We start from the raw sequence: 6,718 nt of genomic DNA, 5'->3' as shown, positions 1-6,718 counted from the left end.
AGGGAAGAGAGCAGCGGAGGCTGTCAGAAACGTTGGCATCGTGTATGCAGGTAATGACACTGAACAGAACACGGCAAGAAAGTGGTTTTCTCGTTTAAAAGTGGATAATTTTGACGTTAGTGACTCTTCACGTTTAGGAAGCCCTTCGGGGTTCGACGAAGATGGGGTAAACCCCGTTAATCCACAATGATCACCTTCAGTGTTCTTGAAAACTGGCAAATATGATGAACTGTGATCATTGGGCCACCGTGCGACATTCTGATGCAAGCAGGAAATTTCAAAAATCGGATGTATTGGTACCGCATGCTCCAAGCCAAAATCACAAAAACCAACAGGTGGCCGTATATGTATGGTTGCTCGTCATCAGTTGGCTCGTAAAAACACCGACCATTTCAGGTGACAATAAACGACGTCTTTGTAATAACATAAGGAAAAGAAAGGAATGGTTGACCCAAACAAAGCAGAAATTGCCCGTAGAAAGACATGCGTGATCCAAAAGAGATACAGTAATGCATCTGGTGGAACAGCAACGGTGCGGTACACTACGAACTGTCACCCTAGAGGTGTAACCATCACTGCTGACACTTACTGACAACAACTGAGACGTCTTGCAGACGCAGCCGAAGAACAACAACCAGGAACACTGCGTGAAGTGAAGCTACTCCACGATAACGCCCACTCGCATTCTTCTAGATTGACCTAAAAACATTGTACAGGAGTTGGGTTGGGGAGTCATTCTTCACCCACCTTATTCACCTGATCTTGTGCCCTCGGATTTTAACCTTTTGCGCTCTCTAACGAACAGTCTTCAGGGAACTTCCTTTCCGGATGAAAATGCGTTCCTAGCATGGCTCGACGAGTTCTTCGTCTCAAAACCACGTGATTTATACTATCTTGAAATCGGAAAGTTATCCCAGTATTGGCAGACTCTTGTAAGTTGTTGATTAAAGTCTCTGTAATGTGTATCTGTTAAACTCACGGAAAAACGCTACGAGCTTATGCACCGAAATGGCTCTGAGCACTATGCGACTTAACTTCTGAGGTCATCAGTCGCCTAGAACTTAGAACTAATAAAACTTAACTAACCTAAGGACATCACACACATCCATGTCCGAGGCAGGATTCGAACCTGCGACCGTAGCGGTCGCTCGGTTCCAGACTGTAGCGCCTAGAACCGCACTGCCACTCCGGCCGGGTTTATGCACCGACCTAATATAATTATAAACTAACGGAAACGGGAGCAGCTGTTAAATATCTGGGCGTAAGCTGCTGCAGGAGTAACCCTAAACTGAATCCATCCCACAATGGTAGTGGAAGCTTGCCTAGCATTTACTGGAAAAATTCTAAGAAAATGTAATTGACCTATAAAAGATGAAGCATAATAATCCTTATTCAACCGACTATACACCACTGCTTGTCTATTTGGGGCCGTCACAAAACAGAGAAAAAGGCGAGCGTCACGGAAAGGAGATAAATAGTTGCAGTACCTTAAGTGCCCTCCACTGTGCACCGAAACATGGCTTGCCGAGTAGAGCTGCAGTAAAGAAAGCTAATGGCTACTTAAATAGTCAAGTGAGTAGTTTTTTAACCTCAAACTGGTACTAATGGGTGCAGTTTAGTGTTCCATGACCGGACACCAATTAGCGCGCCTAATGGCAACAGTAACCACAGTTTTTGTGAGTGCGTTAGCAAATGGGAATGATCTGGGTCGATTTGGCAACAAAATGCTACTACTGCCGATATAGGGCTCTGACGTAACACGGTGGAACAGCTTTCACAGCAGGATAAGTGGATCTTGTGGGCTGCAGCAACTATAGTTTTCCGAGGGCTTGGCAAGGAAGGAATTCTTGAGCTTCAGCACAGCTAGAGAGAGTGGTTAAGATTTTGGAATACTTCTACAGAGACGAGGAGATATAGGTGTGTGAAGCAGCTGGAACGCGCTCGACGTGAACGGTTTTATAACTGTTGCTGAAGGCTGTAAATTGACTCAGAGTGAAGGGAAAATGATTTAAATAATTCATGAAAGTGTGAGACGTATTTTAAAACTATTTTGTTCGTTATCCTGCAACTAATTTCAACGATGATTTGGCATTCTGAATTGATTTTTTTTCATGTTTTTCGCTTCAAGTGTTCTCACACTTAACATCTACAAATTAGCTGGATCGCGTGATTTGTGCATAGAGTTTTAAGATGATGACTAAGCAGTAATATGCTAGGAAGTACAACGTCTCAGTTATAGTCCGTTCTCATTTGACATAGCTATCTTTCAAAAGGTTTCATCCTTCCGCTACGTCCTTTTCTTTTTTCAAGATTGTTCACCACTGTTTCCTTAGTAGTTATGCCATGCAAGATTTCTAAATTTAGCACTTTCCTTCTGAAAATATCACTATCTGTTGCTTCGTCTGTTTCATATTGTATACATAAAACTGGTGCAGCTTGCGTCTAATTTAATTTCCTGTAGAAATTTGAAGATCTGTTTGGGCAGCCTATTGTCGTTCATCCTGTATAAATATTCAAAAAATTATCGATTTTCTCTAATTTATTGTTGTATAATGTTACTGATGTCATTGTTGCTTATGTTCCAGTTGTTTGCTTATTGACGGCCGGGTGGCCGAGCGGTTCTAGGAGTTTCAGTCTGGAACTGCGCGACCGCTACGGCCGCTGGTTCGAATCTTGCCTCGGGCATGGATGTGTGTGATTTCCTTCGGGTAGTTAGGTTTAAGTAGTTCTAAGTTCTAGGGGACTGATGACCTCAGATGTTAAGTCCCATAGTGCTCAGAGCCATTTGAACCATTTGTTTGCTTATTAGTGGACTTAAAAGTGTCATGATTCTTCTCTTCAATATTTATAGTGAGCGTAATTTATAATTCCTTCCTAGGTAGTCCTTTCCATAGAGGCATTCTGATTTCAAAGCGCATTACTTTTGCATTTCTCGAGAATTAGTTGGTTTGCAAATATACTAAGTTTTTCCATAAACGCTCTCCATTTTGCGTATCCTTACATTTATGGCGAAACTTGTAAATCCATTTTTCTTATAAAACCTCTGTAGGTACTTTAACTTTCTGACCTTTCGTGTTTGATTACTCTATGTGTAATTTGTGGCACAATTCTCATGTAAGCATTAAATCTGTTTTTTTCTAAGGATAATCTTTAACCTGCTCTACTGACTATTAGTTCCATGAGACTGTTATATATTTATGAATATAGTAGATTTAGAGAAATTGCAGACAAATACTCTGGAAACGCCATACAGTTTACTTCAACACACTGTTCCTTCACAGCTCTGATTTTTTTCAGAATGTTACACAGAACATTTCTTAAATACGTGTCTCTGAACTTCTCAATGCATGCGGTTTTAATATTAGTGTTTGTATCACTGTTTTGCGTTACAGTAAAGCTCGTTCGACTTATTCTGATCTTACGTTATCGAGTGGCATAGTTTATTCTATTACGAAATGCATTCGAATAATGATGTCCACTTGTTTAAATATTATAGAAAACTTTAGCACAGTACTAGTTGACAAAATCAAAATGTTCAAACGTGTGTGAAATCTTATTGGACTTAACTGCTAAGTTCATCAGTCCCTAAGCTTACAAACTACTTAACCTAAATTATCCTAAGGACAAACATACACACCCATGCCCGAGAGAGGACTCGAACCTCCGCCGGGACCAGCCTCACAGTCCATGACTGCAGCGCCTAATCCCGCGCGGCTACTAGTTGACAACTTTGACGCTTTAGAAGCCTCGTTGTGGTTGTATACACTTGCAGAGTTAGAGAAATTTCTTGAGTACATTTCAATACAATACACTGAGAAGTCATGGGATAGCGATACGCACATATACAGAAGGCGGTATTATCGCATACACAAGGCATAAAAGGGCAGTGCATTGGCGGACGATAGAATAAAGCTGAAGCAGCGTCAATAAAGCAAACGTGCAATCACGTAAATAACGTTTTTTTTATGACGTATCCACATTTTTGCTGGATGATACACCGAAACACTGTGAGAATTTTAATGCCGATCAGAAGGGAATTTGTTAGAACTGATTTGATCTTCTATAAGAGAGGTCAATTACTTTTCACTGCGGTAATATTTATTCAGTTTTTAACATTTATTCAGTTTTTAACATTTATTCAGTTTTTAACATTTATTCAGTTTTAATTTTGACGTAACAACTGCTTCGCATGATTGGAAAAAGGAAATGGATGAAAAATGCATCAAAGAAGCATTCAGGTTAGGTTGGTGGTGTCACGTTTATAGTAGAGAGGGTAAATACTGCAGGATTTTTATCACCGATCTCAACAGACTCTATCAGAATTGGTCTGATCTTCCGGTGTTATTAAGAGAGATATTTCTCGTGCTGGTGGTTTCCAAATTTGCTTTCCACTGTGGTAGCTTTTATTCGGTTTTTAATTTAGACATGGATTTGCTCTCTGGCGATGAGGACCAGTCAATATTTGTCGTCACGAGTAATTTGACTCGGACTGCGCAGGTGGCTGTAACAGCGATCGCGCGAAAACTGTAACGCGATCAAACGACTGCTCGTGTAAACGCCGCAAATTTGAGCCGATCGCACGGTGTAGGGGGGGAAATGGGAGGGGCTCCGAGGGGGTGTAGGGGTGGGGTGTGGGGGAGCTCTCAGCAGGAACGTGACGCCCCGCCCGGACGGGTGCTGCACGACAAATTGCCGTTAATTGTGCCCTCCAGTCGCTCTGCGCAACCGGACGGCCCGCAGGTGGCTGGGTGCCCGCAAGTTCCGCCTCATCAGCGCACAGCACTCATTAACACCGCCATGGAACTACGAGTGCGTCATCACCATAATATTACCATGATAAAAACACGCCCGAGTGGCGGGGGAATGGGGGCGGCGGGGAGTGCCGTAGGCCTATCGGGGGCGCGCGCCAAGTGCTCGGTCGCAGCGAGTTGTTAGGGCTGCGTGCGTTAATTAGTGGCCGGACCGCGAAGAGCAATCTGGATTAACGACGTTAGGCCTTCGTTACGCTGCGGTTATGTCCGGCGCGCCGCTGTTTCAGCTGTGGCCGGGGGAGGCGCGGCGGACTCTGCCACGGCCCACGGGGGAGTGTTGGTAGCACTGCGCCGGCGAGGCGACACAGCCTCCCTTTTCTGCAACTCCTGCCGGGCAGAGGGCGCTCGCCCGGCCACCGGGCACCGGACGGCGAGGACTCGTTTGTGCCTTAGCGGGAGTGAGGTGGAGAAGCGGTCGACGCGTGTGCCGAGCGAGCGAGAGAGACAAAGAGAGAGAGGAAGAGGGAGAAAGAGAGGGAGGAAGAGGGAGGGAGAGAGAGATAGAGAGAGAGAGAGAGAGAGAGGTGGAATTAAGGACGGGCTGTGTGTGGAGACCAGGCAGTGTTCTGTCAACGCACTTGGATTACTCGTTCCCTCTGCTGGCCAGTGTGACTAACGACTTTGAAGTAGCGACACGGACGCGCTCTCCACAGGATGCCATTTTGTGTGCGCGCGCGCCCTGTTCCTCCCTACAGTTCCTGCCTTCTGGGATATCTTTTCACTGGGGAAAGGGAGGGGGGTGTCGGAGGAGGGATTTCGAGTTACTTACAAGGAATATGATTTTCTGTTTACTTGTCTCCGCAATCCGACCTGTTTTGTTGTCTGGACGGTTTATTATGTCTCAAAGTGGTTCAAATGGCTCTGAGCACTTTGGGACTTAGCATCTGAGGTCATCAATCCCCTAGAACGTAGAACTACTTAAACCTAACTAACCTAAGGACATCACACACGTCCATGCTCGAGGCAGGATTCGAACCTGCGACCGCAGAAGTCGTGCGGTTCCAGACTGAAGCGCCTAGAGCCGCTCGGGCCACTTTGGCCGGCTATTATATGTCTCCTGACTTCCCCCGGCTGGCGCCACTTTTCAGCCCACAGTAACCATTTTCTTCTGTCTTGACTTTGAGCAGTTTTCATGTTCATGGCTTCCATTGTCTCCCCACATCGTCTTGGAAGTCGCGCCCTTGCCCCCCCTCCCCTCCCCTCCTTTCCCCGGCACATCACTACCATATTTCTTCCGCTGGGATAGCATCCATCGTTGCACCCTATCTCGTAGGCTGTCTTCATTCCTCGTACTCACATGTCCAAACCAAAGCAGACGTGTTTGTAGGATGCTGTCACAGATACCCCTGTCCCCTTTCATCCTTCGTCGAGTTACGGCCGGCCGTTGTGGCCGAGCAGTTCTAGGCGCTTCAGTTTGGAAGCCCGCTACCGCTACGGTCGCAGATTCGAATCCTGCCTCGGGCATGGATGTGTGTGAAGTCCTTAGGTTAGTTAGGTTTAAGGCATTCGCCGAGGAAGATGGAAAACCGCCTAAAAACCATCCACAGACTGGCCGGTTCACTGGACCTCGACACAAATCCGCCGGGCGGATTCCTGCCGGGGACCAGGCGCTCCTTTCCTCGCGGAATTTCACATATTAGTTTCATTGCGAAGATACTGACCATTACCGGCCTTCCTGCTCGGTATCATGCTTGCTCTTCACGCTGTTTGTGCCTTGTTTCTCTCGCCATCAGATATTTAAGTGCTTTCGAGTACAGTCTTCAACCAAAGGGATCGTTGCCGATTTTCTGTAACTACTTGGGCCGTTACGTAACTTTTCCTTTTGCACCGGCGTTATGCAACATGTTGTCCATTCGGATGAAACATGTATTTACTTATAATCGTTCTTTAGGCTATTTTCAAGAAGC

This window comes from Schistocerca piceifrons, chromosome 6 (assembly GCF_021461385.2).
Source record: "Schistocerca piceifrons isolate TAMUIC-IGC-003096 chromosome 6, iqSchPice1.1, whole genome shotgun sequence".
Taxonomy (NCBI): domain Eukaryota; kingdom Metazoa; phylum Arthropoda; class Insecta; order Orthoptera; family Acrididae; genus Schistocerca; species Schistocerca piceifrons.
The sequence above is the reverse complement of the archived record's forward strand: the minus strand, read 5'-3'. Positions refer to the sequence as shown.